Genomic DNA, 10,902 nt, shown 5'->3' on the forward strand with positions numbered 1-10,902 from the left:
CCACCTCACTCAGTTTCTGTCAAAATGAGGCAAAAATACAGATTTGATCCCAACCTGTTTGTATTAGTCAATGGAGTTGGAGTCATTTTTTAATTTTACCTTCACCTGAACTCTAGTTTTAGCAACCAAAATAGATTCCCAGACAGAGTCTTGGTTGAGTTTATCTAGATCTTAGCATACATGTTGTGTTTTATGCATTTTTATGTCCTAGTTTATACTAAAAGACTAACATTTTTACCGCATGTGGAGCTATTCTGCTTTACAGTGATCCACAAACTGTTTGTGTAGATAGCTAACATTGTAAAAGTTCAAATGAACACCCATCTATTCACCCAGACACCTAATTAAGTAACCAACCTTAGATTAGAGCTTAGTTCAGCTTAAGTTAGCTCACCTAATCACATATTAGGTTTGTTTGTTTATTTTAACCCACGTTACTTTCTTAGGTTAGCATACTTTAGTTTAACTTTCTTGTCTTTATCTTGACTTTCATTGGCTTACCATTGGCTTTCCATAATGCAGCTAAACTTAGTTTGGCTCACTTTGACACACCAAGGTTTCCTCCAGGAAACTTGCTAAGCCTGGTGGTTGGAGCGCTCGGTCATGTCCGGTCGTGTTTTTGAGTTAAAAAATGTTTAAAATTGACAGAAAATTTGAAAATATCATTTAATAGTTATGTTATTGTAATATTAGGAGATTAATATCTGAACACCAACTATAAAGTCTTTAAAAAATGCAAACATAAAAAAAAAACTTGAACAAATAAGCAACGCTAAGCCTGGTGGGGGCAAAAGTAAAGCCTGGTGGTCCGCCAGGCTTATAATACACTGAGGGAAACCTTAGCTTTGCTGATCTGAACTTGATTTAATGTACTGAAGTTTATCGTTTTTATCTGAACTTAGTTAATTACATCTAATGTGTATTACATGAACATTAGCTTAGCTCACTTTACTGTATTAGCATAGTTTAGCGTATTTTTTACTTAGTTTAACATAACAGTTTGGTTTAGTCTACTTAGCTTTTTGGTCTTGGTTTAATTTTAATTTACCATAGTTTGTTTTTGTTTATCTTAACTTAGTTAATCCTGTTTAGTGAACATTAGCTTAGCTTACTTCTCTGTATTGTGGCTTAGCATTATTTTTCTTAGCTTAATACTTTGATTTAACTTGGCTTAATTTAGCATGCTGTATTTAACCTTAGGGCATATCTTGGTTTAACTTTGTTTAATTTACAATAGTTTCCTTGTTTACCTTTACCTTTATTTTAATGTAGCGGTTCTCGACGTGGGCGGTCCCGCCCCCCAGGGGGAGTACAGAGGACGGCAGGGGGCGCTGGCGGACATTTTTACAAAAGCAGGGCGCCGGGATGCCTTTGGGGGGCGTTTGGTCGAAGGTAAACTTTACACCTTAATCTACAACAATGCCAGTTTAGACTTTGAGCAACTTGGTAAAACTGTCTTGTGTAACGTTAAACCATGCTTGGCTGCAACTGCATCGATGGCAGCTCTTCTTCTATTCAGTGTTTGTAGCTTTTGGCGCAGCTCCGTTCTCCTGCTAGTGTAGCTTCACCGCATCAGTTCAGCGTTAAACCGGCTGATGACGTTGCTGTGATTCACTTTGTCTGGTATTTTTGCCAGTTCTGTGATCATGTCAAAGAAGCAACTTATATTAAAAAGGGTTTTATTTCCATTTGAAAGCTGCCCGCTTCCATGGAAGGACAACAGAAAATCGCTCTTATAAACATGTAATTACTAAAATCACAATACCCTCACTTTGTATCCCTCTGAAAAATGAACCCATTTAAATAAAGAAATCCCTCCATGGGTGATACCAGGATAGAGAGCGTTCATTTTATAGCGTAAACACGGTGCTGTAAGTGGTCCGGTATGAAACGGGGGTGATAGAACAACACAGCACTTTTAAATTTCAATAATCAAAATGCAGAAATTGTTTCCATTGTTTTAAAAGGTTTATGTCAGTCTGCCTTTTCCCCATCGATACGCTTCCCCAATGCTGCGCACCATAGAGGATAAAAAAAAAAAAGACGCTCACATTGCGCAAAACTCTGAAACAGGAGAAGTGGGACATAAAACGGAGCGACGAACTAGATGTGAATTATGGCATAAAAACAGAGAATCCGACGCTGAACAGTGAAAAATCAGCACATGATGTGAAACACATGACGATTAGGCGGCGCAGCAGGTGATGAAACTAAAGTGGACATAGCAATAAACCAAGAGAGGATAATACTAATCAAAGGAAACTAAATGAAAATAATGAAAAACAAAATTCAAGAATAAACTAAGAAACTAAAGTAAATACAGAGGAATAAACTGGTATGACAAGACCTTTTGCACAGAGCTGCACCACCAGAAACCGACAAACACTGAAGAGAAGAAGAGCTATGATTAATGTAGCTACAGTTCTATCCATGTTTTAATGCTCAGTCATTTTGCAAATAGTTCAAAGTTTAAACTGGCATGTTGTTCATCTTTTATCTGGTCATTTTGTGCAAGATTTAACAACTAGAAAATGGCACAAAATAATATTTTTTCCACTCTGATTGGCTGCTGTTAGGCCTACTGATTTTAACTTGAATGTTTGTTGCATTTTTCGTTGACGCCTGTGAAAATAATTTCTATTCACATGACTTCTTTGTTCTCTGCTAAATTATTTTTGATGATAAATACAGACACAAGCAAAAAAATCAAAACATCTAGAATAGTGATAGTAATATTAATAATAAAATAATAGTCAGTGCAAAGTAGCCTGCAAATTCTTTGCTGGGGGGCGGTGAGAGACCTGGATAAAGGATGGGGGGGGCGCTGGCCCGAAAAAGGTTGAGAAACACGGGTTTAATGGACTGTAGCTTAATGTCTTTTTGCTTAGTTTCACTCAATAGTTTGGATTAGCCTGCATTAGCATAGCATGCTAAATTTAACCTTTAATATTCTGTAGCTTAGGTTAGCTAGCTTAGGTTAGCTTACCTCAGCCTAGTTTGCTGGATTTGTAATAGTATCTTCACCTAGTTTAGCCCCTCTTAGCTTACGTTAGCATACATTAGCTTACTTTAGCATGATAGCTCAACTTCTATTGGCTTAGTTTTGCTTAAGTTAGCCTAATTTAGCATACATTAGACAACTTTATCTTATTCTAATGCAACTTTTCATTAATCCTACATTAGCTTGTCTTTATCAAATGTAAAATTTTACATCAGTGATATTACATTTATGAAAGTGACTGAAATCTTCTCTAAACCCAACTAATGTACTTTTCTGTTACTTATACAGAAAATAGAAGTATTTGCTTCCTGATTAAAAGAAATTAGCTTTTAATTGTGAATTTCATATCAATACTTACAACAAATTGCCTTTAAAACAACTAAACATTTTCCCTTCTTGAAGAAGCTAAAATGAAAGATTAATGAAAGATTATTTCAGGAGGAAAGCCAGCAGTGGCGGTTCGATACTCGTCAATAACAATCCAGTAAAGGTTTCGCTTCGCTCTGACAAAACTGGGAGGCAGAGGAACAAAAGTCATGGAAGTCCTTCATTTGCCATGATCATCCATCAATCAGTATTTAGGACATTGACAAGTGCTAATTTAATAAGCAGTGACCTGGGCAGGCAGGAAGCCGCTCTGACAGACAATACAAACTCATTTATCACGGTGGAGCGACGGCGCTGCTGCGCTGCGTTTGTCTCTGCATTGGCTGAGGAGCAACACGGTAACTGATAGCTTTGGGCTGAAACCAGGAGCCATTTTCAACCCGACTTTTCACCTTTTAATGCCTCCTGAAATTACAGAAACACTGTTTTTATTTCTTAATAATCTGCCCCAACAGTTCAAGATCAATTTGATCAAATGAGACACAGATTAAGCTTTTTCACCACAATAATCACTTTCAAACACGGTGTTGGCAGCATCATGCTGCGGGGTAGTTTTGCTGTTAAACTGGTATATTTGCTTTGGAAAGTTGAGTCCAGAAACTTAATGTTGGTCTCCAAACAAGAAGAAATGATCTGAGTCTTTGAAACCAAAGAACAAAATGCTTACTGTCAAAAACTGTGTTGGCAGCATCATGCTGCGGGGTTGTCTTATTGTCAGCAGTTCTGAAATTTTTTTTATTTTGTTTTTCTTTTGCAAAGTTATCCCAGAAGCTTAATTATTCTGGTAATTAATGTCCTGCAAACAGGAAAACTTTAAATTCGCTGTTGCTACTGAAAAGCACAATAGTGGCAGTATCATGCTGTGGGGCGTTTAAACCATCTAGCTGTTGATATGAGGTAAATTAAGACATTTGGAGCGGCTCAGCCTTTATTATTTCACCCACTTGGTGCCACACACCAATAACAGAGGGTGTAGCAGCCCCACAGCATGATGCTGCCACCACCATTTGCTTACATTTAAACATTTAAACGTGACTCTCCTGCTTGGAGGTTAAATTTAAGCCTCTAAAAACTTGAACCTTGATGGTTTGTGGACCATTTAGCACTTTTCATGCCTCTATGATCTAATTTAAAGTACAAATTTAGCGTAATCATGTTTATTTTTGAGAGTTTTCTAAATGTGGAGACCTTAAACCCGGCGCCATCGACTGGAGGTTGCTCTGATGTCTCCATCTTTGTTGTAAGCTAATTCAGGAAGCACGCCTCGCCCCTCACGTTTTGGCTCGGTTTCATCAGCTTGAGCCGTGTTTGCCCACATGCGGTAACGTCATGTATCTCGCTGAGCCTCTACTCGTCTTGCTGCCAAATTGCAATCAGTGGGCAGGCGTCCATTAGGCCGCGCCGCAGCGCGCCGGCGCTGACTCGCCGCGGCATTCGGCTCCTGATGTGGATTTTAATGCGCGCTAATGATCTTTGTGTTTGTCTTCGTTGCTGCGCGTTGCTTTAAAGCGGCGGTGTCCACTTCCAGTAGCGTCACCTGTGGAAGTGAGCGCGCTAATGAGGGCAGCGATGCTGCACAGGGATGAAGTCACCAACCTGGCAACCCGGTCCATCCACACCACTACAACAGAGATCAAGATACTGAGAAGCTAAAATCCCTTTAAAACTGTCACTTTTCAGGTAGTTTGACCAGTGTGTTTTCTAGTTTTTATGAGTTAAATATTGTTTAGTTTTGATCAGTTTTTGTAGTTTTAGTGTTTTCATAGTTTGGTTCATTTTCATCTGATAAATTTAAAAGAACTCAATTGTTTCCATTTTCATTATTTATTGTTTTTCTCTCTTTTTACCAAAACCTGGATGATTAAAGTCTCCAGTTTATTGTTTTCATCTCAACTGGAGGACAATTTTGTTTACAAATACTTTATATATGATTTTATTTGCTATTTCTGTTGTTTTGTTTGTTTTGGTTATTTAATAAAATGTCTTCATCAGAATTTTAAGTTTATTTATCTTTCAGAAATTATCATTTTTATTTATTTTAGTTCATAAAAATGTTTTCTCAGTGTCAGTTTATTTAATTTTTCTGAAATATTAAAATGGTAAATACACCTGAAGGGCATTATAATATCAAATTTATTCATTTATTTACTTTTTTTCTTTAAGTCAATTATTTGTGATTAATTGGTTATTGAAAGAATTGTCAACTAAATTAATTATTGATTATAAAGTTATTTGACATATACACTCAAAAAAATAGTTTGCTGAAAAAAATAACACATTCAGAGCAGTAATTAAGCCAAAACTGTACAAAATAGATATAATTTTGTCTTTCAATATGTTTTATGCAAAACTTAGAAGTAGGATTTTTTAAATAAATATTTACCTGCTTTTAATTTTTTTAATTCAATTATTTCCATCTTTTAATATATTTCTAATATTGTATAGAAAAAGCCTGAGTAGTTTCAGACATTTTTTCTTTGCAATGGTTGAAAAAAATTTAATAAAATAAACAAAATAATACATTTAATCAAGCTCAATACATGTAAAAAAGAAAATTAATCGCATTCAAAAATACTTAAGAGTAATTTATTAAATTTAAGTCAAATTAATTAAATTAAAATTTAACTGTTTATGCTGAAATAAGTAAGAAATCAATGTAACATAATAAAATGTAACAGTTACACCTTTACTTCATGTAATATAATTGTTTTTAGAGGAATTTACACTGTAAAACTTGAGAAATGTGTCTCTATTTTACTGTTTTATTTTCAGAGTTGACATGTTTCCTACTAGGAAATATTAAACAGTTCAGATATTCATAAAAGCGCAACAATCTCATAAATAAACCAGGCTCTGGAGATGTTTATCATAGTTTTTTTTTAAAAAGCGAAGCGGCCATTTTTATGAGCAGCTTTTTCATGATGAACAGAGAAGCTTGAGGCCACTTTATCGCCGCCCTGCAGTCCAGTGGAAATCAATGAGAGCCTGATTAGAGCAGGCCAAAGAGGGACTCACCATTATTACCAATAAAGGGAATTAGATAAATGATTTTCTTTTTTGTTGGGGGACTTCAAAACCTGCAGCTTGATCAAATTTAAGATGGAGTCATCAGTGAAATTGCTGTTGATTTATAAATAAGCTAATTGGTCCTTCCCTGCGCCGCCGCCTCCGTCTTCTGTCCTTCTGCGTTTTATTGCTTAGTCAAACCAACTGCTTCCATTTTTAAATTGCATATTGAGTGGGGATCTCAGCGGACCTGCCAGCGTCTCCTCCATGTACTTTCTGCTCTTTAATCTTTAAGGAACTCGCAGGAAAGCACCTGAATCTTTGTCGTTAGCTGCTGTTGATTCCTTACAATCAATGCTAATTAATTTGAGAAAATGAGGCATTATAATACCTAATCAGGTGGCTTTATTGTTGGTGTGGAAAAACATCATCTGTGTCTAATTTAAAACAAAAAGTGTTGTCAGTTCTACATTTGATTTTAAAAAGTGGGAGAATACCTTTCAACACCTGTCAGTCAACGCAGCAGCCATTATGCAGTTTGTTATTCGTACCGTGGCGTTTTTCTCACCACAGCGCGTCTCCACGCAGGTGATAATTTCATCTCCTTCACTCTGCTTCTTGATGTCGGCGTTGAATGAAGCAGCATTTAAGAATCGAGTCCTTTTGTTCTCAGAAAGTTTAATCTCTCTCCATAAACGCCTCAGTTGTTAAAAGAAGTGAGAAGAACCTGGTTTCTATTAGTCAGCTGCGTGTCGTTTCTACTCAATACGAGTCAGGGTGGCGATAAACGTGAACCTTTTCATGAAAATACAAGAGCTGCACCCAGACCTGATACAGGTCTGAGCAAGAAGTCCCTTAAAGAAGAACCTGTCTGGCAACACGAAGTAGGCAAGTTGGAGAAAGAAAGGAAGAGTTTGGCCCAGTGGAGCTTGAATTACCCCAACAGGTCGTCATCTAATGGTCCACAGGCCTCGATTAAGGTCAGAGTTCATGATTCAACAGTAGAGCAATGAGTAGGAATGGTAGATCTTTTCCACCAATGTGTGTTCTGGCTTCTATTGTTGAACCATTGTTGCGTGTTTCCACCAGAGAAGTAAGGTTCCCAATCAACAAATCTGGTACTTTGACGTAAACCACGGCGTCACCGATAGGCTGGACAAATTAACAATGGAGAAACGAGCAAAGCAGCGAATAGTGGCGTCCGCCATCTTGCTACAACGTTCTGTGTTGCATGACTCATGCTTGGTTCCCAAAACGAATGGAAGCAGGTGTAGTTTCTCAACAAAACACTGACGTCCAATAGCGTGCCAATCTTTTTGGGATTTTGGTTTCTTTACTTTGAAAATGTTTTTTCAGTTTTGTATAAATACTCTGAACTTTCACGGTCTGATTTTGAACAGAACTAGCTGTGAAAATCATTAGTTTTTCCTGTTAAATTTTATCTCTAGGCACCATTTTTTGTTAATGTTGGTGAAATTTTCAGTCATTTTTGACCCCAATCCAGCTGAATAAAATGTGTTTAGAGCCACAAATATTAGATGATGTCTTGGGGGGGGTAAAAATCTACTTTGAGGCAATAAATTAATAACAATACATATATCAATAGACACATGATCAATATCAATAGATAATACATCTGATAGAATATTCACTGAACTACAGTCCAGAACCGCACAGCATTTTGGGAGATGTAGGCTTTAGCTGCTAAACCTTTCACAGCGAGCCAAGCAAGTTGGGTGGAATCAACTAACTGACTCATTCTATGGTTACCTAGCAACTGACTCATTCGATGGTTACCTAGCAACCATATAATGAATGGAATTAACTAACTCACTCGTTCTATGGTTACCTAGCAACCCCCTGTTGAGTAACTTGGACAGCACAGTTTCATGTTTCGCCTCAAAACTGCTTAAAAAAACAAACAAGTTCAGAGAAAACTTTGGCTTAAACAGAAAAGGTGACACTGCAAGTTTGGAAGTATATCAGACATTTGAAACTAATCAATAATTATTGATATTGACTGGTATGAAATGGTTTCACTTTATTCATAGTCTTAGATTTTAATATAAAGTAAAAACTTAATTTTTGTTTTCAGTTTCCAGCCTAATACAAAAAAAATAGATGTGATATAAAAATGACTGTTGTGGAAAATAAATGTATGCCATGAAAAAAAAGCTAAAATCTGCATTTTATTATATCTAATTTTAAAACTTGAGTTGTGATTTTTAGTTTTTAAGTGCTCCTCTTTGATTATATCCATAAACTTTACTTTGAAGGTCTAAAATCCTTAAATTGAGGCAGTAAAAGTTCATGATTACAGCAGCAGCAGCAGCAGCAGCAGTGTGTTTAATTGACATGAGGTAACTGTGTTCCCGTTTAGCAGCAGGAAAGCGACGTGACTGGACAGATTTCAGTGGCTGCTCAGTGAGCCGAGCCAATCAGGACATCATCCAGCCCTGATGCACAACTTGGATTTAGTTCCTGAATCGCCTGGAAACAACACAAACGTTCAATTGACCTTTTCAAACACAATCAGATTTAACAAAGCTTCGATTAGGCCGCTGTTATTGAGCGTCTAAAGGGAAACGCGCTGCTGTTGGAAAGAATCTGAGCACGGAAACTGGTTCTACTGTTATTTTATACTAAAATTCAAACTACTTTGTTATTTAAGGAAAATATTCAAAAGAAAATGGAGCTTAGGAAGCTGAAATAACTGATTTTAAAAAGTAAAGAATATTCCAACCTTTATTTTATTTTTTATGTACTAACTTTATTCTAGTGATCATTATAAAACTTAGGAAATTTTGCAGTTTCAACAAACTTTAAAATAATTTTTGACATTAAAAATGGTAAAAACATGAAACATAATTAAACAGCATCTCAAAGCTGCAGTTAAACTGTTAGAAAACTGTCGCTTTCTCCCAAAGTTTTTCCTTCCACTGAACCTTCCATTTCAGAGCTTGGATACAACCGTCTGTGAACAAAAATGGTGCAACTAGACTACTTACATGGGGACAACACAACCATTCTTGATGAAAAATAATGTTTTTACTAGTTATCAAATAGTTTGAAAATAAAATCAGTGTTTTTATTTTATTGTCAGTCCTTTTAAAGCTGGACTCCTGTTTATTGTAGACTTTTTCATAACAGCTTTTCCTTCCACTCAACTTACCACAAATTTCCAAAAGTTTAAAATCTTTTTAAACTGAAAGCTGCAATAATTTAAATTACATTAAAGACTTGAAATGTATCACAATTTTTTCAACAGTTTTTCCTTCCACTCAACTTTCCATGAATATGGAAATGTTTAAAAATCTTTGTTTTAAGACGTGAAATGTATCACTCTTTGTGTATTACTGTAAATCAGCAAAGGTATGCTAATTTACTGAGCTTCGCCTGCAGATTTAAGAGAAAATACAGATTTTGTTTTGCCATTTTTGTCAGATTTACAGGCATAAAAGTTGCATTATTGAACTAAACTATGAATTCCTGAATAAAGCTGGCAGTGGGAAGAGTCGGCTGCCTCTTTACCGCTTTGTGAGGTGGAATAAATTGCCAGCAGGGCCGCTACCTGCTCCCTCTCGTTCTGTGTGTCTCTGGCAGCTGAGACCCCCTGCTGGTGTCGGTGTGTGTAAGTCACCTGGAAAGCCGTGTAGCGGCGGCAGCAGCAGTGGGGCGCAGGCTGCAGGCGGAGGGGGGAGCTGCAGACCCGCTCACATGGGATTACAGGTCGCCAACACCTGATGACACAAGCTGTTCCCACATCTCACACACCTGGTTTGCTGAAGACTTAACTTCACACACCCACACACCCCCACACGCACATGCACACACACCTACACACACACACACACACTTCCTCCTGGAGGCTTACATGCACCCAAACTATGACTAAAACGATAATTTAAGTAAAAAGCAACTAATTTAGTAATTGATTAATAGTTAAATGAAGTAAATGCTAAATAAAGAAAATTTGCTGAAAAACACAAGACATTCAGAGCAAACATTATTTTACTGAATTTATTTTCTGTTCATTAAACTTTGGAGGTTTTACAGTTTTAACAGATGTTTTCTGACATCAAATGTCATTTGCATGAGTCAAGGTGAAATAATGGCTAAATTCTTAAGTAATATTTTTATTTGACATGAAGAGATTAGCAATAGATTTCTATATGATTGACTTTTTACATTTGTGATTTTCCATACCGGCTGTGGTATAAATGGTCTTAAACCATTTATCCACTATTATTTTTAAACACAACGTTTGGTAAGCTAACTGTAGCGTTGCACTTTGAGCTCATGTCACGTTTTAAATATTTATACACAATATATTCACATATATTATATACTTACAGTATTTTCCTAAATATAATGTAAAATAAATAATAAAGCATAAATTACAGAATTAGACTGAATAGATCTGCCTTTATGGGTTGGAATGATTTTTTTTAGTATTGTGGCCGATACAGATGTAAACAAACTATTTTGAATAAAAACTAACTTTAAGG

Source organism: Poecilia reticulata, chromosome 2, assembly GCF_904066995.2.
Source record: "Poecilia reticulata chromosome 2, P_reticulata-male-v2, whole genome shotgun sequence".
Lineage (NCBI taxonomy): Eukaryota > Metazoa > Chordata > Actinopteri > Cyprinodontiformes > Poeciliidae > Poecilia > Poecilia reticulata.